Raw genomic sequence first — 26143 nt, forward strand, 5'->3', positions numbered from 1 at the left:
ATCAATGTTCTAATCGATTTGATTTGATCCATGAGTCGATTTGATTTTTAACCAAAATATGAACACTCCCAGCAAAAAGAAATATGAACTACAAAAAGTACGTTAAGGAGCAACAAAATTTCAAAGAATAATGAGAAACTTAACAAATGTAATTGATAAGTACTTTCTGTTATAAAACAAGAAAGAACAAGAAGAAGAGTAGAGAGAGTGATTCTTATTTCTTCTCTTGAGAGATGATTTACAATGGAGGAAGCCCTTCTATTTATAGGAGGAATTTGTCCCTAGTTTCATACTAAAAGACAAATACATCAAATCCTGATAAACATCAAATAGATCTTGATAGATCTTGATAGACAGTTATTATAATTGATATATATTATAATTGATATATATCATAACATTTCCCCTTGAATGTCTAACAATACGCATATAGGCTACCTCATTAAAAACCTTACAAGGAAAATCCAGTGGGACAAAACCTCATAAGGGAAAAAGAGTACAGTGCGTATTAGCTCCCCCTAATAAGAACTTCCTTGAACCTTTGCATTCCGATCTTGTGCACCATCTTCTTGAAAGTTGCAATTGAAAGAGACTTGGTGAATAAATCAGCCACATTGTCACTTGAACGAATCTATTGTATATCAATATCACCATTCTTTTGGAGCTCATGTGTATAGAAAGCTTTGGCGAAATGTACTTTGTTCAATCTCCTTTTATGAATCTACCTTTCAGTTGTGCTATGCATGCTGCATTATCTTCATATAAAATTGTGGGTACTTTGTCACATTTCAAGCCACATTTTTCTCGAATGAGATGTATTATGGACCTCAACCACACACACTCTCGGCTTGCTTCATGAATAGCTATAATCTCAGCGTGATTCGATGAAGTGGCTATGATAGACTGCTTTGTTGATCTCCAAGATATGACAGTACCCCCACATATGAATACATAGCCTGTTTGAGACTGAGCTTTATACGGGTCAGATAAGTACCCAACATCAGCATAACCAATAAGATCGTAACTGCAATCTTTAGAATAAAATAAGCCCATATCGGTAGTCCCCTTTAGATACCGTAATATGTGTTTGATCCTATTCCAATGTCTCCTAGTAGGAGCAGAACTATACCTTGCTAGCAAATTTACTGAAAAGGCAATATCAGGCCTTGTAGTATTTGCAAGATACATTAGTGCACCAATTGCACTAAGATATGGTATTTCATGACCAAGGAGTTCCTCATTCTTTTCTTGAGGCCGGAATAGATCTTATTCACATCAAGTGATCGAACAACCATCGGAGTACTTAATGGATGTGCTCCATCCATATAGAATCGTTTCAACACCTTTTCTGTGTAGGCAGATTGATGAACAAATATGCCGTTTGTCAAATGCTCAATTTGCAAACCAAGGCATAACTTTGTATTTTCGAGATCTTTCATCTCAAATTCTTTCTTTAGGTAATCAATTGCCTTTTGAAGCTCTATTGGCGTTCCAATATGGTTTATGTCATTGACATAGACAGCAAGTATAACAAACTCCGACGTTGTTTTCTTTATGAAAACACATGGGCAAATTTCATCATTCGTATAACCTTCTTTAGATAAATATTCACTTAGACGGTTATACCACATGCGTCCAGATTGCTTCAAACCATACAATGATCTTTGCAATCGAATGGAATACATTTCCCGAGGCTTTGAACTATATGCTTTCGGCATTTTAAATCCTTTGGGAATTTTCATGTATATCTCATTATCAAGTGATCCATATAGATAGGCTGTTACCACATCCATCAAATGCATTTCAAGTCTCTCATGGATAGTGAAACTAATAAGATAACACAATGTTATTGCGTCCATAATTGGTGAATATGTCTCATCATAACCGAGACCAGGCATTGTGAAAATCCTTGTGCGGCAAGGCGTGCTTTATACCTTTGTATTTCATTTTTTTCATTTCTTTTTCGCACAAAGACCCATTTATAGCCAACAGGCTTAACACCATTAGGTGTTTGAGTTATAGGTCCAAAAACATCACGCTTGGCAAGTGAATTCAATTCAGATTGAATTGCTTCTTGCCATTTTGGCTAGTCATTTCTTTCTCGACATTTTGTGACAGATCGAGGTTCAAGATCCTCACTATCTTGCATGATTTTCGTTGCAACATTATATGCAAAGACATAATCCACTACTATTTCAGATCGATTCAAATTAGTTTCAACATCACTTGAATTTATGGATAGTTTCTCATTTTCTTGAGTCTCAGGCTCATTGATCCCTTCAGGGATATCAACATTGCTCAAATCTTGAGCTTTCATATGAGGATCTTTTGTAGTGTCATCTTTACCATTTGTTTTTCTTTTTCTAGGATTTCGATCTTTAGAACCTAATGGTCTGCCACGCTTCAAGCGTGCTTTAGATTCATTAGCTATGACACTAGTGGATGGTCCTTTAGAGGCATCAATTCGAATTGGGATATTCTCTGCAGGAATATGTGATGTAGTGATCCTTTTCAAATCTGTAAATGCGTTTGGCATTTGATTTGCAATTCTCTGTAGATGAATAATCTTTTGTACTTCTTGCTTACAAATAGAAGCACGTGGATCAAGATGAGATAGTGATGGATTTTTTCATAAAATTTGTCTTTTGATATCACTATCTTCTCCCCCTAATTTTGGGGAAAGTATCTCATCAAACCGATAATTTGCAAATCGAGCAGTGAACATATCTCCCTTTAATGGTTCAAGATAGCGAATAATAGAGGGTGATTCAAACCCAACATAAATTCCTAACCTTTGGGGGCCCATCTTGGTGTGGTTTGGTGGTGCTATAGGCACATACATATACACCGCACCCAAAAGTTCTCAAGTGAGATATATTAGGCTCTTGACCCAAAACCAATTGCAACGGAGAAAATTTATGATAATTTGTCGGTCTAAGACGAACAAGTATTGCAGCATGCAAAATTGCATGACCCCAAACAGAAGTGGGCAACTTAGTTTTCATCAGTAATGGTCTTGCTATCAACTGCAGACGTTTAATTAATGACTCAGCAAGGCCATTTTGAGTGTGAACATGGGGTACAAGATGTTTCACTCTTATCCCAATCGATAAGCAATAGTAATTAAATGCTTGGGATGAAAATTCTGCAGCATTATCAAGGCGAGTAGACTTAATTTGATTATCAGGAAATTGTGCCCGTAATCGTATTATTTGTGCCAACAATTTTGCAAATGCCAAGTTGCGAGATGACAAAAGACACACATGAGACCATCTAGAAGAAGCATCTATTAGGACCATGAAGTATCTAAACGACCCACTTGGTGGGTGAATTGGTCCACAAATGTCCCCATGTATGCGTTCCAAGAACGCGGGGGACTCAATCCCAACTTTTATTAGCGATGGTCTCACAATCAACTTGCCTTGATAACAAGCATTACATGAAAATTCACCATTCAAAAGAACCTTTAAGTTCTTTAATGGATGTCCATTTGAATTTTCTATTATTCGTCTCATCATTATTGATCCTAGATGTCCCAGACGATCATGCCAAAGTACGAAAGTATTGGAATCAGTAAACTTCCAGTTTACAATGTGCCTCAATTGCACAAATCTTTATCCAATACAGGCCAATAGATAAATCAGGGAACTTTTCAATCATACATGTCTGCCCAGAGACATTCTTGGTGATACCAAGATATTCAAGATTCTTCTCATCAAATGTCTTGATATGATAATCATTTTCACGGATATCTTTAAAACTCATCAAGTTTCTCCGAGACTTGGGAGAGAACATAGCATTATTTATGATGAGTTTAGTTCCCTTGGGCAAGATTATAATGGCTTTTCCGAAGCCTTCAATCAAATTAGCACTACCAGAAATTGTAGTAACATTAATCTTGTCCAGATGAGAGAAATATTTCTTGTCTTTGAATATCGTATGTGTAGTGCCAGAATCAATCAAACAAATATCGTCTTGAAAATTATCCATATCTTCAACCAAATAAAATATAATTTTTTTGTAAAAAGTGAAGCTTATAAGAAATTGTTAATCACAAAAAATAATATGTCCAAATTAAAAACTATTGAATATAATATTTGATAAAGAATGTAATATATTATTATTATAATTAATAATATGGAACATTAACATACAATAATATAATATTGTTATATTATATTTGTTTAGGACGTTGATATGCAATAACAATATAATATTACTATATTATACTTGATAGAATATGATAATATTATTGTATTATATAATATGGATAATTAATGACAATATGTATGTGGACATTATAAAAAAAAATATCAACAGGCAAACAATATGTTAATCAATTACTATCGTCGCCGTCGTTTTAACATGCAAACAATTTGTCTTTTTTTTTTACTTTCAGAATCGTGTAGTACTGGAAAAGCAATAGTATTGTTATGTTTTTTTTTCTTTCAACAAAAAAAATGGAAAAATTAAAACTCAATTTAATTTAATAATAAATTACAATAATGTAATTGATCTAATCAATAATAATCAAAAACTAATAATCCTGCAAACAGCTACTTTTACATGATTCTTTATTCACTAACTCTTATCAAAAAATAAAACAAAATTAAAAATCATTTATTCTTCCATGTTTATGGAACCATCACCAATCAAGTGATCAATCTTTCCTTCAGGGTGCTCGTAAAAGTCTGCTACATCCAAGCATGTGATGCCAACATTATTTTCAGAGAGAAAGTTAGCCTCGGGATTTCTCTCTTTCTTCTTTAATGATGCTTGATAAAGATCAATCAAGTTCTTGAGAGCACGACAATCACGTGAATAATGTCCTTTTCCGCCACATCGGAAACAAGTAATTGCTTCACGTTTCTCATCTTTTCTCTTTTTGTTTGATGAATGATTAACACCCGGAACAGGGTTTCTTTCTTGGTTATTGTGACCACAACCACGACCACGACTACGTCCACGACCACGTCCACGACCAAGGCTGCGACCTTTTCCACGCCTAGCATGGTGAGCGTGCACATCATTCACTTCAGGGAATGGTGTAGATCCAGTTGGTCAGTTGTCGTGATTTTTCATCAACAAATCATTATTTTGTTCAGCCACGAGAAGATGAGAACTCAGTTCAGTATACTTCTTGAAACCTTTTTCTCGATATTGTTGCTGTAAGAGCACATTCGAGGCATGAAAAGTGGAGAGCGTCTTTTCCATCATATCATTATCATTGACCGTCTCTCCACAAAGTTTCAATTGAGAAGAAATTTTGAACATGGCAGAATTGTATTCATGAACAGACTTGTAGTCTTGAAATCTTAGATGTATCCACTCATATCGTGCTTTCGGGAGAATGACCATCTTTAAGTGGTCAAATTTTTCTTTTAGGCTATTCCACAATACGAGTGGATCCTTAGTAGTAAGGTACTCATTTTCAGAACTTTGTTAAGATGATGACGCAAGAAAATCATAGCCTTAACACGATTTTGACTAAATGCTGTATTTTCATTCTTTATGGCGTCTCCAAGACCCATAGCATCTAGGTGGATTTCAGCATCCAACACCCATGAAATATAGTTCTTGCCCGAACTTTGAAGGGCAACGAACTCTCACTTCGTATGATTGTTAACCATATGAAAAAAAGGAAGAAAAATAATAATACTTTAGCCTTAGTCTTCAAATTTGAGACGGTAGAGTCTCGTGCTGATAACGTATTATAAAACAAGAAAAAACAAGAAGAAGAGTAGAGAGAGTGATTTTATTTCTTCTCTTGAGGGATGATTTACAATGAAGGAAGCCCTTTTATTTATAGGAGGAATTTGTCCCTAGTTTCACACTAAAAGACAAATACATCAAATCCTGATAGATATCAAATAGATCTTGATAGACATTCATTATAATTGATATATATCATAACACTTTCTCTATTTCATAATAAGGGAATTGTTGAGATAATAGACACTTATTAAGAAAAGAAAATTAGGACATAACTTAGATATTTTTTTAATTATTAACAAACTACTCTCGAAAATTCAAAACATTGATCATGATAACTATTTTTTAAAAATTACTATTCAAAATAATAAGTTAATGAGCAATTAAGTTACTTGAACTCATCACATAGAAAATTCAAATGAAAGGTAAAAATGGAAAAAAAATTTCAACATTACTTTTGAAGATTGAATAATTAAGTTAATTTGAACGTTCAACATTACTTATTGAATATTATGGAATACAGATAGTAATATTAGACTACAAAAAATTAAATTTTAAAGAAATTTATCTGATAAGTTTGTACACGTTTTTTTATATGAAAATAATTATACTTGCACTGCTTTTCATGCAGTTTTAAAATTTTTATCAATTCCCATGACGTGACAGAACTTAGCTGTCCAGATTACAAATGGGAAATGACATACAAGTACAACCTATCAATCTGTACTTTCCATTTCTCTCCTATTTCTTCTTCAAAACTTAAACTTTTTCACTTCCATAAAGAAACAAAATTGTTCCTCTATAGATATGAATCAATTTGCTATACCTTCATGTCAAGATAATCTATGTTATTTAATTTACTATCCTTCTTTAAATTTTAGTTTTAAAAGGCATGACCGTTAATGTTCTGAAGATAATATTTTTTTTCTTAACCAAACACTAGAAATGTAGTATAAGAAAAAAAAAAGTTATCTTCAGAACATTAATATGTAATGTAGTAAAAAGCTATACTATAGAGGTAGGAGGGGTGGTCTGTAAGGCCTCGAGGTGGCGAAGCTGGGATGATCAAGGGGTTGGGTTGAGAGGATTGGGTGGATGGTAGGATACAATAAACATAAAGTGTCACTTATAGAACTTATTTTCTCCACTTTAATTAAGTCATTGTCCTCATGTTCTGAAGATAACATTTTTTTCCTTACTTAACCAAACACTAGAAAATAAGAAAGAACACGAAGAACATGACTGTGCAGAATCAAATAAAAATTAGTCGTATAGCCATTAAGCTTATGTTTTGAAAGAATCCAACAAAAATTATGAAAATAAATTCCCTGAAAATCAAGGGGATATCAATGCTCATTTCTTTTTTAAACTAAAACTTAAAGAAGGAAAGTAAATTAAATAACATAGATTATCTTGACATGAAAGCATAGCAAATTGATTCATATATATAGAGAAACAGTTTTGTTTCTTTGTGGAAGTGGAAAAGTCTAAGTTTTAGAGAAGAAAGAGAAAGGGAAGAGAACTTGAGAGTATAAATTGATAGGTTGTATTTGTATGTCATTTTCCATCTGGACAACTAAGTTTTGTCACGTCATGGGAATTGATAAAAATTTCAAAGCTGGATGAAAAGCAGTGTAAACGTAATTATTTTCATATAGGAAAATGTTTGCAAACTTATTGGATAAATTTCTTTGAAATTTTAATTTTTTGTAGTCTAATATTACTATCTGTATTCCATAATACTCCATAAGTTATGTTGAACGTTTAAATTCTTAAGGCATTTTCACCGTCCAAATTAACTTAATTATTCCAATCTTCAAAAGAATGTTGAATATTATATATCTGGAAGTACCTATCAATATGTACCTCTATAGCAAAAAGCTATAGTATAGAGGTGGGAGGGGTGATCTGTGAGGCCTCGGAGTGGCGATGCTGGGATGATCAAGGGGTTGGGTTCAAAACAATAAGTTAATAGGAGCAATTAAGTTATCTTTCATTTGGATTTTCTATGTGATAAGTTCAAGTAACTTAATTGCTTCTATTAACTTATTGTTTTGAGTAGTATTTTCTTAAAAATAGTTACCATGATCAATGTTTTGAATTTTCGAGAATAGTTTGATTAATGCTTTGGAAAAGCGGATAGAGCTTTTTTAATAATAGGAATTGAGGATTATTTTGATTTTTCGTGTGTGTTAACCTATAAATTAATGGAGATATGGGCGTGGCGAGAGCAACCAACTAACTTTTAAGTCAACATTGACAAACCTGTAAAGTGGTCCTCAATATGTATTGGACCATGACCATAAATTGAATTATTGTTAACCACATTCAGTAATTCGTCTACATACTTAGCAATTGAACCCACCAACTCCAATAACATGTCTAGCTCAAACCTGAATTATTAAAGACTCCAATCATCACATACAAAAAGCAAGAGCAAAACAACAACTAAAATTTTCAAGAGAATTATTTTCAGATGACTCGTGCTCACTGCTTCTTATTTGTCAAGAAAACAATAGCTTACAAGAGGAGTTGCCTCAGTTTCTAGTTTCTAGTTTCTAGTACCAACTAAAATAGATGGTACTCTGGCATAAATTTAATAAGTTGTTCTTTTCATTTTTGTGCATAAAAAACACATTTGTGGAGGGGATATTATTTAACTTTTTTTTAACCGAAAGAAGTACGAAATTGAAATTATTGTGTTAGAGGATATTATTATAAGGTTCAATTGTAAGGAGTATACACATTCCTCAAGTGAGTTATCCATTCCTCCCTATTTGACAACCTCTTTTAGTTTCTCTTGAACACTCGGCAGTTTTGACTCTCTAAAACTGCAATAGGTAAAATACTAGAAACCAGAAGTCCAAATCATGGATCACTCACCTAACAATTGAATTATCATACCTCTGTAACAAAGTTTTATTGCTAGGCCAATGCAAAATATTGCTTGATACTGAACTCATCAATAATATTTGAACCATCGGCCATTGCATATCACTGCCCTTATGATATTACTCTGCATAAACCCTCTATGTACATATTCTGTTTAAGGTCATAAAGTCCTGAATATAAACCAACAGGAAAGACGTGTACAGGACAAGACCTGAACTCCAGTGAGAGTGTTGACGCTGAACTATGGTGGGTTCAACTTCAGAGGATTTAGTAGCCAACCATCCCTTGTCCTCTATCCGTCCTGCCTATCTCTAATGTTGGAAGGGGAAGTTGCCGATTCAACTCGACATTACATGTTTTGTTAAAGTAATTCCTATCTTCAGCTCGTGCATGCCCTCAATCCTATCATTTGTTATTCCTGTACTAAAGTTAGACCTTTCGTCATCTAGATATCAATTTCACACAAAACCTTGGTATTGAAAAGTGGCATTGATTCATTTAGCAAACAATGAAATTCTCAATATTTCTTTGTTTTTAGGACAGATCAGAATCCATATTACCAATATTATTCTACAATCATAAAATTGACAGAGCAGTAGTGAACTACATGGTTAGTTAAAAAGACATTTCACATGTTTGAGAAGGAAAAGGATTGTCCCGAAATAATCAGGGATGTGAACTTTGTGATAAGAAAAAGGAATTTCATGTTAAGCAATGTTACCACTACATTGATAGCAATGAAGAGAGCGCAACATGTTTGCTGATTTTTTGTATAGATTATGCGATTGAAAATGCAACAGGTCTAGAATTTCATTCTATTGAAGATGTTCCACTGAAACCCAGTAAATGATCCTTATGGATCATTTGAAAACACCAGCCTTTAGAGTGGCATCAACAAGATGAAGTACAAAATTGCCACTTTTTTTTTTTTTTTTATATTATGCAAGGTAAGATCATGGTATGCTATAAAGCATCAAAATCTACTTTTACAATGCTAACATATTTTCTTCGAGAAGTACTTGAAACACTGTTATTGACGCTTTTATCAGAAAACAATATTCCATACGCAAGGATTAATAGGATTGATAATGATGTTTATTTTCTGAATTATTTTGTTAGTAGAATAGAACTTCCCCTTAGTAGATTAGGATTAATAGGACTCTTTGCTAATATAAACCTCTATTTAAGAGAGTTGACGTTATTAATAAAACAAGTTGAATTTTTATCAAAAGAGTCAGTACTTTCTCAAACAAGTTCCCAGATTTGCAGTCAGCAGTCATAGGCAAGTCACGAAACAAAAACAAGGGCTTAGACCATAACGTTAGGTCTGACTTCCACGTTAGTCGTCCAGCGACTCGATCCAGAACTAGGGGCCATAACAATTTGGTATCAGAGCTTGTCACTATGGACGAGAGTACTGTAGAAGCACTACTACAAAGTCTGTTACTGGAAGCCCAAACTCAGACTGAAGCAAAAGTAGTAGCTTCAGAAGCAAGGATGGACGCCAAATTCCAGGAACTATCGTAACAAATTGAAGCCTTAATCCGCACCACGACATGTGCAAAGGTAGTTGAAGTTGGAGACAATAGTGCTGCTTCTGTCCAACAAACTAGTAACACAGGCGAGCAACTGGATGTGCCTCTAGGAGGAAGAAACAACAACAACCTTGGGACTAATGACAATAATAGAGGAAGAGGTATAGTTCACAGTTGTGGGTTTATCAACTAGAACTGAAGGAACCAAATTTAACATGGGGTGTCTTCAAAGAATACTGTACTCTTCGTTTTGAACCACCAATGAAAAGCAATCCATTAGGGGAATTGATCAACTTGAAACAAACTGGTTCTGTTGAAGATTATTAGAGCGACTTCCAAAGGGTGTTGGCTCGTGCATCATCTGTACGTGTAGACCAACAAGTAGATATATTTATAGCAGGTTTAGTTGATTTGATTCGTCTCGATATTGAAATACAGAACCCATCTAACCTAGTATAAGCAATGAGTTTGGCTAGAGCATTTGAGAAGAAGATAGAATTTTCTTCTAGCACACAAAGGGGCTATAGTTCAACCTCAAGGACTGTCGCTGCAGCAGTAACTCCAGGGGCTAAGGTAACTTCTACTAGTCCTTTTGTGAAAAGGTTGACTCGTGTCGAAATAGCTGCACGACGACCAAAAGGGTTGTGCTACAACTGTGATGATCCTTTTGTTCAAGGGCATTAGTGCAAAAAGTTGTTTTGGCTAGAAATAGAGGATGCAGAATTTGAAGATGTATCAACAGATAGTGGAGAGCCTTCCATCTCACTCCATGCCATCACAAACAAACAACATGCAAATAATATGTAGTTGGAAACTGCAAGTGATAAGAAGTTGGAACCTGAAGATGTACCAACGAATAGTGGAGATCCTGCCATCTCACTCCATGCTATCATAGGCAAACAACATGCCGATACTATGTAGTTGGAGGTTGTAATTAATAAGTTGTTGCTTAGCGTAGTTGATTCAGGCAGTACACATAATTTTATTAGCTCTACTGCTACCCAGTACATATAATTTTATTAGCTCTACGGCTACCCAACATTTAGATTTGCCTATCCAACATCGACAAAATCTCTATGTATCAGTGGCAAATGGAGAGACATTTTCCACTTTGCGCATTTGCATGGCAGTGCAATTTTTTGTAGCTAACCATTCCTTCAATGTTGATTTATACGTGATTCCTTTAGATTCTTTTGATATTGTCCTAGGTATCAAGTGGTTGCAAACACTCGGTCCTATTCTGTGGGATTTTGCATTATTAACCATGAGCTTTCAAGTAAAAAGAAAGCAGATCATTCTACATGGACAACAACAATTATTTCAGCCCTACCTACATCTTTTGTAGGATTTTAAGCAAGGTGAGCTCGAGAGTATTAGCCGAATTTGATGAGCTTTTCCAAGAACCTGTAGGTTTGCCTCCTATGCGTTCTTGTGATCATCGCATATGTTTACTATCGAGAACTAATCCGGTGGTAGTTCAGCTTTATCGATACCCTCATTTTCAGAAAGATGAGATTGAGAAATATTGTGATTAAATGCTCCAGCAAGGCATTATTCGACCTAGTCATTCCCCATTCTCATCACCTGTACTGCTGGTCCAAAAACATGATGAAACATGGCGCTTTTGCGTGAATTATAGGGAGCTAAATGCCAAAACAGTAAAGGACAAATTCCTAATATAGTGGTAGAGGAATTACTTGAAGAATTGCATGGAACACAATTTTTCACCAAGCTTGATCTTCGCTCGGGTTATCATCAAGTCCGCATGGACTCTGTAGATGTTGAGAAGACTTTCAAAACACATCATAGTCATTTTGAGTTCTTTGACATGCCATTTGGGTTGACTAATGCTCCTTCTACCTTTCAAGCATTGATGAATGAGGTATTCCGAAGGTACTGACGTCAATTTGTTCTTGTACTTTTTGATGACATCCTTGTGTATAGCAAGAGTTGGAAGGATCATCTGGTACACATTTGACTCGTCTTTGAGTTGCTGCAAGCATCACTTCTATTTAGAAAAAATCCAAAGGCCATTTGGCGAAAATCAAGTAGCTTATTTGGGCCACACAGTCTGCAATATAGGTGTGTCAACTAATGCTAGCAAAATTGAGGCCGTAATGGACTGGCCTCAACCACAATCAACAACAGCGTTGCGGGGATTCTTAGGCTTGATACAAGATATTATCGTAAGTTCATCAAGAATTACGGTTTGATTGTTGCCCCTTTAATAAGTATGCTTAAGCGACATGCTTTTAAGTAGAATTACGATGCACTTGCTTCTTTCGAAACTCTTAAAAGGCATTAGTTGCTGCCCCGGTGTTATAGTTACCAAGTTTTAAAGAAGAATTTGTTGTTGAGTGTGATGTGTTGGGTGTTGGAATAGGAGCAATCCTTCAACAATAAGGACACCCTGTTGTTTTTTTTAGCCGTAAGCTAGCTGACTAACACTTGAAACTTCCAGCTTATGAACGTGACTTGATAGGTTTGACAAAGGCAGTTCAACATTGGAGGCCTTATCTCTTGGGTCGAGTTTTTCTAATTCTAACAGATCATTACAGTCTTAAATACCTGCTAGATCAACGTCTTACTACTTTTCTCAACAAAGTTGGCTTAGCAAGCTGATGGGGTTTGATTTTCGGGTGGAATACAAGGTTGGGAGATTGAATACTGTAGCAGATGCATTATCACGATGAGAAGAGGTTGGAGATATGTTATTTGTTGTTTCTCATCCGAAAGTTTTGATATTTGAGGAAGTCCGGGCAGAGGTCAAGCATTCACCGATTCTTGAGGAACTTCACGCTAAAATTGAATAGGGAGAGATGAATGGCGATAGGGTGTTTTGAGATGGATTATTGTTCTTTAAAGATAGGGTCTATCTCTTACCAAACTCACCATTGGTAAATTCTTTCTTGTTCGGGATTCATGATAGCACCCATGAAGGCGTTCAGAAGACAATTCGCTAGGATTTCTATTAACCAGCTATAAAGACAACTATCAAGGATTATGTTGCTGCTGCCTGTTTAGTTTGCCAGCGTAATAAGGCTGTCAATTTGAGTCCTGCGATACTGTTACAACCTTTACAACTGCCTAATCAAATCCGGTCGGATATCTCAATGGATTTTACAGATAGCCTACAAAAAATCAGGTAGTAAAACAGTCTTATTGGTGGTTTTGGGCAGATTCTCTAAATATGCACATTTTATCCTCCTTGCTCATCCATATAACACATCTTCTATATCAAGGATTTTCTTTGAGAATATTGTTCATTTACATAGGATACCAGAATCAATTGTCAGTGATCGAGATGCCCTCTTCACTAGTACGTTCTGGAAAGAATTGTTTCGTTTATGTGGGACTAAATTAAAATTTTCATCTGCTTATCATCCACAATTGGACGGTCAAACTGAAGTTGTTAATCGCATGATAGAGATGTCTTTGCGATGCTTGGTAGGTGATTGTCCTACGCAATGGACAGACTGGATTCCCTGGGCTGAATTTTGCTACAACACTTCTTACCATTGAGCACTTCACGTATCCCCTTTTCAAGTTGTTTATGGTCGTGAGCCTCATCGATAGCAATCCTACATGGCTGGTTCATCTCGAGTTGATGTTGTAGATCGAGCATTAATTGATCGAGATGTTGCCTTACAGGATTTTTGAGCTAGGCTCCAACATAAGCAACACAAGATGAAAACAGTTTATGATAAAGGGACATCGTGATGTGGAACTTTCTCCCGGATCTTATGTCTGGTTACGTCTACATCCATATCGCCAAACAACTTTGGCTAGTCACGTCCATCATAAGCTTGCACCAAAATATTGTGGTCTTTTTGCAATCTTGAAGTGCATTGGGTCTGTTGCTTATCAGCTTGGCTTACCTACAGGTTGCAAACTTCGTGACCTGCAAACTTCATGATTTGTTTCATGTGACACTTATTAAGCCATTCAAGGGTGAGGTACCTATAACTCCACCTACTCTTCCACCCATTGAAGAAGGACGTGTTGTTCCCACCCCTTGCTCCGTGCTCAATTTGCATCTGAATCGTGGTAATTGGGAAATTCTGGTGCTGCGGTGCGGCGGCCTATCTATTAAGGACTCCACTTGGGAGACAGTGCATCATTTCATATCTTCCTTTCCAGACTTCAAGCTTGAGGATAAGCTTTTTCTCTGGGAAGGGGATAATGTTATTGATGCTTTTGTCGGAAATAATATTCCAGACGCTAGAATTAATAGAATTAATAGGATTGATAATGATGCTTATTTTCTGCATTATTATGTTAGTAGAATAGAACTTCCCTTAGTGTATTAGGACTCTTGTTAATTAAGTTTTATAGGGTTTTTTCTATTTCTAGTTTGTTAGGACTCTTTGCTATTGTAAACCTCTGCTAGTATACGTACCCACGCGATGCGCCGATAAATAGCGTAGTTTTTAAATAATTATTGATTGCAATGATTAAATTTAGTTTAAAAAATAATTATACATTTACGTATAGTATAATAGAATTAAATTATTTGTATATGATTAAGAAATTGTTATTTGATTTAGAAAAATGGGGGAATGGATGTAACTAAAATGCGGTTTTGAAATTATACATATAAATAGTCATTAAATTTTATTTAATTTTTTTAGTCATTTACGATACTAAAAATATCATTAAATAAGATAATAAAAATGAACTATAGAGTGGTACTAAAGGATAAAATTATTTATAATAATTACATGAATGTGCATATATTTTAAGTATGAAATAAATTTTTAATATTTCTAAGTTCAATGACATATTTATTTTAATTAATTAATATTAAATTATTTTTACATTAATAATTTTATTAATTTCTTATTGACTGTAATAATTTTTTTTTTTTAATTATATGATAAAGTACAATGAAAAAATCAAGAAAAAGGTTAAAGAATGGTAAAGCTAATAGTTATATTAAATTATAAAGAGGTACACGTGAGTGTGTGTATTATTATTTTCTTACAAGAAATAATATACTATAATGTTTCTTCTTCAAGAAATATTTTATATGAGATAAATTGATCTAAAACTAAAATGAAAGCACATCCCATATTTTAAAAATATGTATAATAAAGTCCATACCAAAAGACAAAATATCTTAATAAAAGCATTATATTCATATAGACAATTCTAGATTTAGGAAAGTACCCTTGTTGGCATTTATGTTCGAAAAGTTACCTATTCAACTTCATCAATATTTTCAACCTTCAAATTCGAAGATAATTTTAACGAAAATGTATTATGTACTCAATTGGAACGGAAAATGGTAGCTGAAACGTTTAAGATTTTCTTTTTTCTAACTTAGTTTTATCGAAGTATTGTTACTTGTTTATTGTTGGTTCTTTGAATCAATCCAACTTGTTTATTGTTAAGTTTGTATAGATCTTTGAAAATAATCTCCATTTATGTCGTTTGGTATCTGAGTTGTGAACTCCATAATGTCTGGTAAGTTCTGTTATTGTGATTTTCTTTTACTCTTTCTAGATCTGAACATGCAAGTGAAATCTATGATTTATTTGTTGTTGAATTTGTTGTTATACTGATTTTCTCTCTTTCTATGATTTTTTTAAATATTAATTTGTGCGTGCAATTGAAAGCTATGAATTTTTGTTGTTAAATTTTTGTAGATGTTGATCATTAATCTTCTTATTTTGTCAGTTAGTATCTGATTCATTATCTTTATAAGGCTGGTATGCTCTCCTTTTCTTGTGAATTCTTTCCTCTTTAATTCGAATATGCAAATGAAATTGGACATCTAATGCAGTTGAGCTGAGAAAAATATAGAATCGACCAAAAATTATTAATTAGTATAAGATTTGGAGCTATATTATGATGTTAAAGGTATCTTCTTACTCCTATAATCTTGTTTCTGTGATTGCAAGGCATATATTAAGGCATATCTACTAATAATGATATACCTTGCTTCACATCGGTTCCTTGCTTTGTTTAGCTTTTAATAACACTGTTAACTGATAGTAAAATCCTTCTCTTAGAGTATGAGCTGTCCTAAAATCTGCAATAGACCCTCGCTGGTACTCTTTTTTTTTTTTTTTCTGTTTATAAGTATGGTGCCAAGCAGCTAATTATTTTGGTTTGTCTTTCCTTTTTGCTAATTTTCAGAATTCTGTTTTCATCTTTCCTGAAATTCTTCTGAACTGTTAGGTATTTGTTATAGTTTTCTGGATTTGATTTGTTTTCATTTAGGCTCTTGTGAGTCCACTCCTTCTTGATGATTCTGTTGAAGATGGAGAGGCTAATTGCTTAAGCGACACTCCATGTAAACAATAAGTTGTCTGTGTTTTTCGTCTAAATTTGCTTACTCAGGATCGAGATTATAGATACTATTCTATTTCTTTCTCTGCAGAAGATGAGCAAACTGATCTTGAAGTTGAACATTTGAGCGAGGATTTTAATTGTGCTTACAACCGTCTTAAAGATATTGATCCATTTGCAGCCACCAAAATTCATCCAAATAATGGCTGAAAGGTGTAGTGATGTTTTGCTTCATATGACTTATAATTTTATTTGCATGATGCTTTTAGCTGAAACCTTTCGGCCTGACATGTTGATTTGACTATCTAATAGGAACTTGCTTCTTTATTCTAACATATAACAACTACAAATCCATCGATAACATAAATTGGGTTTGATTTTGCACATTGCTTCAACTTGCAAGCTTATGCACCGACATGTTAATATGTAACAGCTTCATGTGTAATCTTGCATTGTTGATTTTGTTATTAGGACTGAGTTCATTTGTATTGAGGATTTCTATGTCCTGGAATGTATCGTGAGCTGTTCTTGTGATTTCTGGTCTCTGAACCTATATATTCAGACATCAATGTTGTTATGGCAATGCTTTGTTTGTCTGAACTGATGATTAATAGTGACTGTGTTAAAACTAATTATTTTTATCCTACAAAATATGCAGCCTCTGAGGTGGAATGTGAAAGTAATAATGCTTTATGTAGACTTGTGCTTCCTATCTATTGTATAGATGCTACGGTTGATGTATCTATTGCCAAAACCTGCAGATCAACCAATACCTTAGATTGTATGTATGATTTATTTTTATTCCAAGCAAACTTCTTCAAGAGAGGACTGTAGAGGTGCGTGCTTCTTGTTCACTTATTGATTTTACTTATTTAAATTTGTATTAAGTGTATTGATTTCTATTGATAGTAAGATTTGCAGTTTGCAAATAGTATAGCTACTATGTATTATTTTAGAGTGTCATTAGGTGTATAGCTAGCTGATCTGTTTCCTATTAATCATGTGATGTCTCCAGTATGAAGATTTGGGACAATTTGCAATGATCTCAAAAACTGAAAGTGAGTTAATTGATTAATGGTAAGAACTATGTCTTAGTGAAACTTGGCCATATTTGCTAGATATCTCGGATATAATGTGTGTTATTCGAACTTGGATTAATTGACGATATCAGATTGTAGAGCAGATATTCATTTGTTAGTTCAGATTATGAGTGTCTGTTAATAAGATACATATGTTTTACCAAATATAAAATGTGAACTCGCTTACATAATACATTGATATGTAGCTTTAGCCAGTGAAAGGTTATAGATTTAGTCAAGCTGGAAAATTTTATTTATTGGAATTCAATTAATTCAGAATCTGACTTCATATGCGATAGAGTAAGCAAATTCAAGGATAATTTTTTCCCTAGTATTATGTATTGCCATGTCTTAATCCTTGTAGATGCTAATATCCCATTTGCACATTAAGTGTTTGTGTTTAAACATGTTGAATGTAAATAAGACTTCAAGGATAACATGCAAAAATGTTCAATCACATTGTCTATTATTTCAATTTGATTTTTGAGGTATAGCGGTTATCTAATTAAAGATTCTAATACTAAATGAAAGTGTTTGCGTTATTTCTTAGAACTCGCTCGTGCTCTGAAAACTTAAAGATGCCATTATTTGTTACATGTTCAGCTCTATGTGCATCACTTCTTGCCTGCTAATTACTATTTGTTCTTCTTTACAATTGATTATATCATATTGTTATCTTTCCAATCAATAGTTAAAAATGGATCTGCAATTTTTGGAGTACTTCACATTTTCATAAAGTATAGCTGACTACTTGAAGAAAGCATTACTTGTCATCAGTTACGCAGGTAAATTGCAGTTCAGTTAATTTAACTTGTGTCAATTTAGTTTTTGGGTATCATTCATAAGATTATATCTTGCACGATGGCAGAAACACATGTATCTCTGTATTCTAGGTGCCCTTTCTAGTTTGATATGTAAAAAGAAAGAAAACCCTCATAAATATTCAATCACAAGAAGAAAACCTGCATCCTATACATTTGTTTTGAGCCGAGGGTCTAGGAAGTAGACTCTGTACCTTACAAAGATAGTTAATGTTTGTGTACATACATCCTATCATCCCTAGACCCCACTTGTGGAATTACGTATATAATTTAATTAGATGTAAAAATAATCTCTAATTCTATAAAAAAAAATTATTTTAATACTTGAATAAAACGTACAAAGAGAATAAACGAAAAGGCTAAACAGTCATAAAAAATTTACATAATAACTAACTTCTGCTATATACTTACTACAACAAAAAATAACTTTTATTATCTATATGACTGATAAGAAAAGCTAAGTCTAACCCTCAACAAATTGATGATATTGTTGACCCTGTTATGCCCTTTGGATCAGATTAGCTTTAATCTACACTCAAATTATGGTAAACTTTTTTGAACACTATATTAGTTGCTTCCTTTGAAACTTCTCCTTCATCATCATATGTCAAAATCTATAATCCTTGTCTTCGTGTCACCCGTGATAGGGCAACATATAACTGGTCATGTGTGAACACTGCTTTCTTCAAATATAGCCCAACATGAGATAAAGATTGTCCTTGGCTCTTATTGATAGTTATGGCAAATGATACAACTGTATTCTTTGTAACTTAAAAGGGTATCCACTGACATTCTAGGTATGAAAACCTTTTGTCCAATCATATGTCCTGATAAGACTTTTGCCTCGATAACCCAATTTCCAACAACTTAGAAATTGTCTCGACTTGTAAAATGCCATTTGATAATTCATCCAACACAGAGTTACTTTGCTGTGAGATGGCATAAGTTATTCTGTCAAAGTTACTATCACGAACAGTAAGTAGCCTACATACATAAAAGAAAGAAAATGTAAGTCATGACAGGGATATATTGGTTTGTAGTTTGAAAAAATTATATATATGTATGTGTATGTATGTAAAAGACATAAAAGATATACTTAACAGTTTTTTAAACTCTTCAGATTGAACATCAGTTGGATTGATCCACAACTTAGAGGCATTCCAAGTGTTGCGCACGGTATAGGAATCTGTCACAAAATATATGTAAGATATAGTGAATTTATTTATTAAATAATTTTCAATATAACTATTACCTTGAAATTTATGTGCATGTATGAGTTGTAGAGCAACAACAACAGGTTAGTTATCAGAAGTTAGAAGTTGAGGAATAATTTGTTCAACAAACTCTCCCCAAAAAGTACATGATAGCCTGTTGTTTATGCAAAAAGAACTTGTAAGATAGAACTTTTATTGATATTATAATATAAAGTTTATAAATAATCAACATATGATTTTTTTTCTTACTCAACATCTTCAAGTTTAATATTCATGAACTTCCTGGAACTTCCTCCAACATTGTGAGTCTGTATCTGACCGAAACTAATGATTTCTCCAATAACATCTAGAATATTTAAATTTGTTAATATTATATCCCCAATTTATGTACTATTCATTGAATGTTGATGTGTAATTTTACTTATCAAATAACTTTGATTCGTTCACAGAAATCTTATTTATCAAGTGCGAATAGGGTCGGAAATCAAAGAACTTCATTGGAAAAGATGGATTAGTTTTTCATTAACAACTGTTCTTAGTGTAAAATTAAGCTTCAACTTATGAGTTGTGGCCCTTATCTTGGTAGCATTCTTACATACAATAAAATTTTCCGTAACATATAAACCATGTTCTTTGATATTAGATTTGAATTGTTTAAGCATAGAACTACATATAGAAGCTTGTATCCGGTTACCCTATAAAAAAAAAAATTAGAGTATTGATTAATGAATTAGTCTAACATATAAATATAAATATATAAATTAATTAGAAATTGTTGGATACATGTTCATCCTGTAGAATCATTTCAATTGCGTACAAAGCATTAGGATTAAAGCGATCTTTCACTTCCCATAGGCGAACAACCAAAACTTTTAACTTCCAGTGCATTTTTGTGATTGTTATGTCACTGATGAAATCTGTCATTTTTGGTAAGAGTATGTAGGTCTACGTAGATTGTGGTAAAGATTAACAGAATTGAAGTTGTTTAAGAAGGAAACAATGTTTACATGAATGTGTGAAGGAATTGGTAGAATATTAAAGTTGTTTAAGAAGGAAACAATGCTTACATGAGTATGTGAAGGAATCTGTAGAATATAGTAGAATACCATAGGGAATTTAAGAGTTGAAGAAAATATATGTAGAATTTATTGATGAAGGGGAAGAAATAAAAGGGGAGTTTTCAATAAAGGATAAGAAGGATTGGTTGTATATTACGTAGATTAGATAGACGTGTAATGGATAAATATGATGGTGATAAAAGAGTTCTTATTGAATTAAATTAAATCTATAATTATAATAATATTATAATCATATATACTTATAATGTGCTTCTCAGTGATATGTACAAATAGCATCTGAATTTTTTAATTTAACTATATCAAGTCGTTTATATTTGCTAATTAGTTAAATGTTTAATTTTTAGAGAAAAAAATTAATTGTACAAAAGATTTTACAATTATCTGTTAGTTGTTATAGACATTATCTGAAAGTTGTAGACTTCTGCCATCAAATTCATTTTTTTAGCACGGATAAATAAGAAGTTATAAAACTGAATTTTTGATTTTTAATTTTTAATTTTTAATTAAGATTTAATATTAGAAGGACAATGTGTACTTATAGTATGAATTTTGTAATTCAACTAATTAGCTCGTTTATATGTTCTACTTAGTTAAACGTAAAATTTTTGGATAAATTTTTAAAACATAATGTAATAATTAATTACTAACATATGATTTTTTTTATAATTATATGCAGATGGATATTATATATAATGACATATGCTTCAATGAGAAGGTTGCATCATAATCCGAATTTGTTTGAAGTGATGCTAATATACTAAATGTATAAGCAGTTTATGTGATGTAATTTGATTTTATTTGAATTTTTAATTATTGAATGTGAATTTCAAGTAAGAGATTTGTAATAAATTGTGTGTGTTTGCACTTGTAAGTTGTTATTATATCCAAATTCAAAATCAATTATGTTAAATAAAAAAATAGTATACGAAGTTTGTACTTTTTAAAGTGTAGTATATTAATATGTTAAGGGGTAACAATTATAACCAACTAACATAATAACAATTATAACCAACTAACATACAAACTTTCGAACTAAGAATATAAAATTGTGAATTAACTGAAAATGTGAATTTGAAATTTGAAAAGCCACTTCAAATTGTAAAGTAACGGAAATGTTTCAAACAACTAATGCAACAGCTATATCCTAACTATAATTAACTATAGATTACAGGTGTCAATATTTAATGCTTTCACTTGGCTAAATGGAGAGGCTTTGTCCTCTCCTTTTAATTATATATAGATTTAAGAGAGTTGACGTTATTAATAAAACAAGTTGAGTTTTTATCAAGAGAATCGGGACTTTCTCAAACAAGTTTCGTGGTCTGCAGTTTCCTGAACGAACTGCAAAATTCAGCAATCATAGGCCAGTCATGAAACCCAAACAACGTTAGGTCTAACTTCCAAGTTAGTCGTCCAGCGACTCGATCCAGAACTAAGGGCCATAACAAACACTTCAAAAATTCCTTATCAACTTTCAAACTATCAAACTTATGCAACACACTATTGTAATGCAACTATTTCTGTCACGATCCGAACCAACGCTCTGATCATGACGGGCATCCTGTACCATGAAGGCCCGAGAAACCCTCTGACTGGTGATCATATGCATAAGTCATATAATATAAAGATGCAAAAAACACAGAGCGGAAACATGGTCATCTGACTTCATCAACTAAATAATATGGGCATAAGTTCAACAAAACCCAAAAACCGTCGACAACGAGTCTATGAAAGCTCTACTAAAATCTGAAAACAACATTCTCCATAAAATCGGGACAAGGCCTCCGGTCGAACCATAAACTAAGTCCAAATGAAAACAACACATGCAACAAAGCCTTCCGAAATAAGGGAAGCTCACCAACTCCAAACGTCTGACAATGATCTACTGCTTAGCGGGACGCCGGGACTGACCCTCAGATCCTGAAATATAGAGGGTCAATACAAATGTACTGGTACGCAGAGCAATCCAAAATAGCATACTTTTATACAACATACATGAGAGCAATTCATAAAACATCTTACATACGATATATGAAAACACATGGGCATACTTAAAATTTTTTGTATTAATTCTTTGAAATCATGACTCACTCTTTATCTTACTTCTGAGTTAGATGGTACACCCTACAAGTCTAATACCCACGGGCTATATGGGTCCGCCATTAACTTGTCGGCCAAGTCCCCACATCCAAGTTTGTCGAAAGGATAAGGGTCCTACATACTAGTCTAGTATACCAGTGTCTCTAGGACAAGTATACATTGGCCTTAGCCAATCATATCACCCAAATCGGCAAAACTCAATTTCCGACAATGATTTATCTGAACTCGTGCCATCTTCGGGTAACCATCTAACTTTTTTAAGCCCATTTTTAGCATTTTAAATTATACATCTTTCTGAAAAGTGGTGTAATGTCTGTAAAATTCTGTAGTCTATTCTGGTCTGAATTTATTATGGCATTTGTTTGATTTGGTATCGTCATACCAAGACTTGCAAGTCGGATAAGCCATACAATATCATGCTACAACCTTTTCATTCAAAACATAATGTTTGGACCACCAAATCATTCAAACAGTACAAGAGAATTTGTATTTCAAAATATATGAAAACTTATGTAGAGAGGGTGGTCAATTACTTTGTAACAAACCATGTAATTCTTTCAATAATCATCTTTAACATTTACAACCAAGAAAACACCCTCTCTTCAATTCACAACCAATATCAAGTCCTTAAACAATTGTAAAAATAGTGATCTCATACTTCTAATTATGCAATTGAATGACTCATAACACATAAAATCAAAGGGTGTCGCAACAAGAGAGGGAGTTTATTTATTCTATTCATGCTCTCAATTCGAATTTCAAGGCCAAAAACGCATGTTCATGCGTACACGAATATAGTTCAAATTCAAGGAAAGGTCTCAAGACCAAAAACTATATCATTGAAAAAGATTTCATGATTCAGCTATTCAAACAATTGTTCAAAACCCTTTTATAAACATCATAATATGCTTTCAAAACTTTGTAACACAATAACTCATGCCCATGGAGTTTTTAGCCCCACGTACCGTATGTTGCTTAGCTTGAAGGATTTAACCCTAATCTTGACACTTTCTTAAAAATCTTGAACTTGGAAGGATTAGTTTCTTATTATTGGGGAGGAGGGAAGGGTTTGTTTAAGAGTAAATTAGAAGGGAATGGGAAATATTTACCCTAACTGATGATATAACTCGTCTAATTGCGAATTGGGATAAGAGGGAAAATACCACATTGCCCTTTAGGAAATTAAATTCATGACTGAACGTCGATGGCATGGTTACCGCGATGCAGTAGTGGTCTCACCGCTGTTCCACCGTGACGCACCACTATCGCGGTGAGGGTCTGGAATTGAAAACCAAACGCGACCCAATCCTCGTCCGAAAAATCTAAAACTTCCCTGAGACATGCCCACGCACCCCTGAACATGAATCAACTAAAAAATCTATGTATTGGGATTGGAAAAACTAAATTAAAATCTTCGAAGTTAAGAGTCTTAAATTGACTAAGTATCCCCCAACACTTAGAAAATTTTATGGGACTTAAACTCCCTATGCTTTCAACAAAGGGCTGAAACAAGTGAAGAATACTTCGGGGTGTTACATTATCCCACCTTGGGATTATTCATCCCCGAATGATGACTCGGGATATAAATAAGCACGATTTCAAGAACTAAATAGAAAGAGAGAAAGAGTATAAGATTCATACCTTCCATATCATCATCCATGGTTTCAAAGGGATTCGGGCATCTCGTACGCATCATCCATGGTTTCAAAGAGATTCGGATATCTCATACGCATGTCATCCTCTGACTCCCAAGTAGCTTCCTCAGCTTTTTGATTCCTCCACAACAACTTAACCGAGGCTATCTTCTTACTTCTCAACTTCCAAACTTGACGATCTAAAATAGCAATGGGTTCTTCTTCGTATGACAATGAGTCCTTAACATTGATTTTTTCCACAGGAAATACAAAAGAATGATCTCCAATATATTTGTTCAACATCGATACATGAAATATAGGATCTACAGAAGCCAGAATCGCAGGCAAATCTAACTCATAAGAAACTCCACCAATCCTTCTTGTAATCCGATATGGGCCTATTTAATGAGGACTAAGCTTTCCTTTCTTTTCAAATCGCATGACTCCCTTCATAGGGGAGACTTTTAGAAATACCCAATTATCAACCTTAAATTCCAACTCCCTTCTAATATCGGCATAGGACTTTTGGCAACTCTGAGCTGTCTTAAGTCGCTCCCTACTGGTTTTCACTTTCTCTATTGCCAGGTAAACAGGGTCAAGCCCAAAAATCGGGTTTCACCCACTTCATACCACCCAATTGGTGATATACATCTCCTCCTATAAAGAGATTCAAATGGGTCCATCTGGATGCTAGAGTAATTGCTATTGTTATACATAAATTCTATCAATGGCAAGTGATCCACCCAACTACCTTCAAAGTCAATCACACAAGCCCTCAACATATCTTCTAAGGTCTGAATGGTGCGTTCTGCTTGCCCATCCGTTTGAGGGTGAAAGGAAGTACTAAGGTTTATTTGGGTACCTAAACCCTTCTGAAAGGACTGCCAAAACTGAGAAGAGAACTGTGTACTTCGATCAGAGATAATAGACACAGGAGCCCATGTAAGCGAACTATCTCCCGAATATAGAGCTTAGCATAGCCGTCCCCCAAATAATTCATTCGTACAAGAAGAAAATGAGCGGACTTGGTCATCCTGTCTACAATCACCCAAATGGATTCATATTGGTTCCGGGATGTTGGAAGTCCCGTAATGAAGTCCATGTTGATCATCTCCCACTTCCACACAGGTAAAGCTATCTCTTGGGAAGTGCCATCTGGTCTCAAATGTTCTACCTTGACTTGTTGACAATTCAAACCCTTAGACACAAAGTTAGCAATATCTATTTTCATATTATTCCACTAGTAAATAGTCTTAAGGTCATGGTACATTTTAGTAGAACCGGGGTAAACCACATACCTGGAAGTGTGAGCTTTATCAAGAATTCTTTCTCGCAAGCCATCCACATTCAGCACTCATAGCGTACCTTGATACCTCAAAATCCCATCACCACCAATTTCAAATGTCATTACCTTTTGTTGACCAACATCTTTCTTAATCTGCATCAAGATGGGGTCCTCAGCCTGTTTCTCTTTAACTTCTGCACAAAGGGAGGATTTAGCTACCTCAGGAACAATTACTCCTCCATCTTCGGAATCTAGGAGTCGAACTCCCAAATTTGTAAGCCGGTGAATATCTTTCACCATATTCCTCTTTCCTTCCTCTATATAAGAAAGAATGCCCATTGACAATCTACTAAGGGCGTCGGCCACCATATTGGCCTTGCCCGGATGATAATGCAAGCTCATCTCATAATCCTTCAATAGTTCCAACCACTGCCTCTACCTGAGATTCAGTTCTTTTTGCGTGAAAACATACTGCAAACTTTTGTGATCAGTAAAAAT

General features: G+C 34.0%; 1 non-coding gene across 16 annotated transcripts in view; it reads left to right on the forward strand.

Annotated features, from left to right (window-relative positions):
• LOC107876089 overlaps positions 1-21564 on the forward strand; it is a 28557-nt gene extending 6993 nt beyond the window's left edge. For 5 of the 16 annotated variants that reach the window (XR_001675964.2, XR_001675960.2, XR_007056641.1 and 2 more), the window contains 5 exons: positions 16365-16437; positions 16525-17269; positions 17449-17510; positions 18204-18297; positions 19454-19793. This is a non-coding gene — a transcript (uncharacterized LOC107876089). Of the gene's footprint in view, positions 1-8792; positions 8971-16364; positions 16438-16524; positions 17511-18203; positions 18298-19453; positions 19850-19996; positions 20811-21302 lie in introns of those variants that run through there. The other 11 variants (XR_007056639.1, XR_007056640.1, XR_007056638.1 and 8 more) reach the window with 10 other exon arrangements.
• The last annotated feature ends 4579 nt before the right edge of the window (positions 21565-26143 follow it).

Source organism: Capsicum annuum, chromosome 6 (assembly GCF_002878395.1).
Source record: "Capsicum annuum cultivar UCD-10X-F1 chromosome 6, UCD10Xv1.1, whole genome shotgun sequence".
Lineage (NCBI taxonomy): Eukaryota > Viridiplantae > Streptophyta > Magnoliopsida > Solanales > Solanaceae > Capsicum > Capsicum annuum.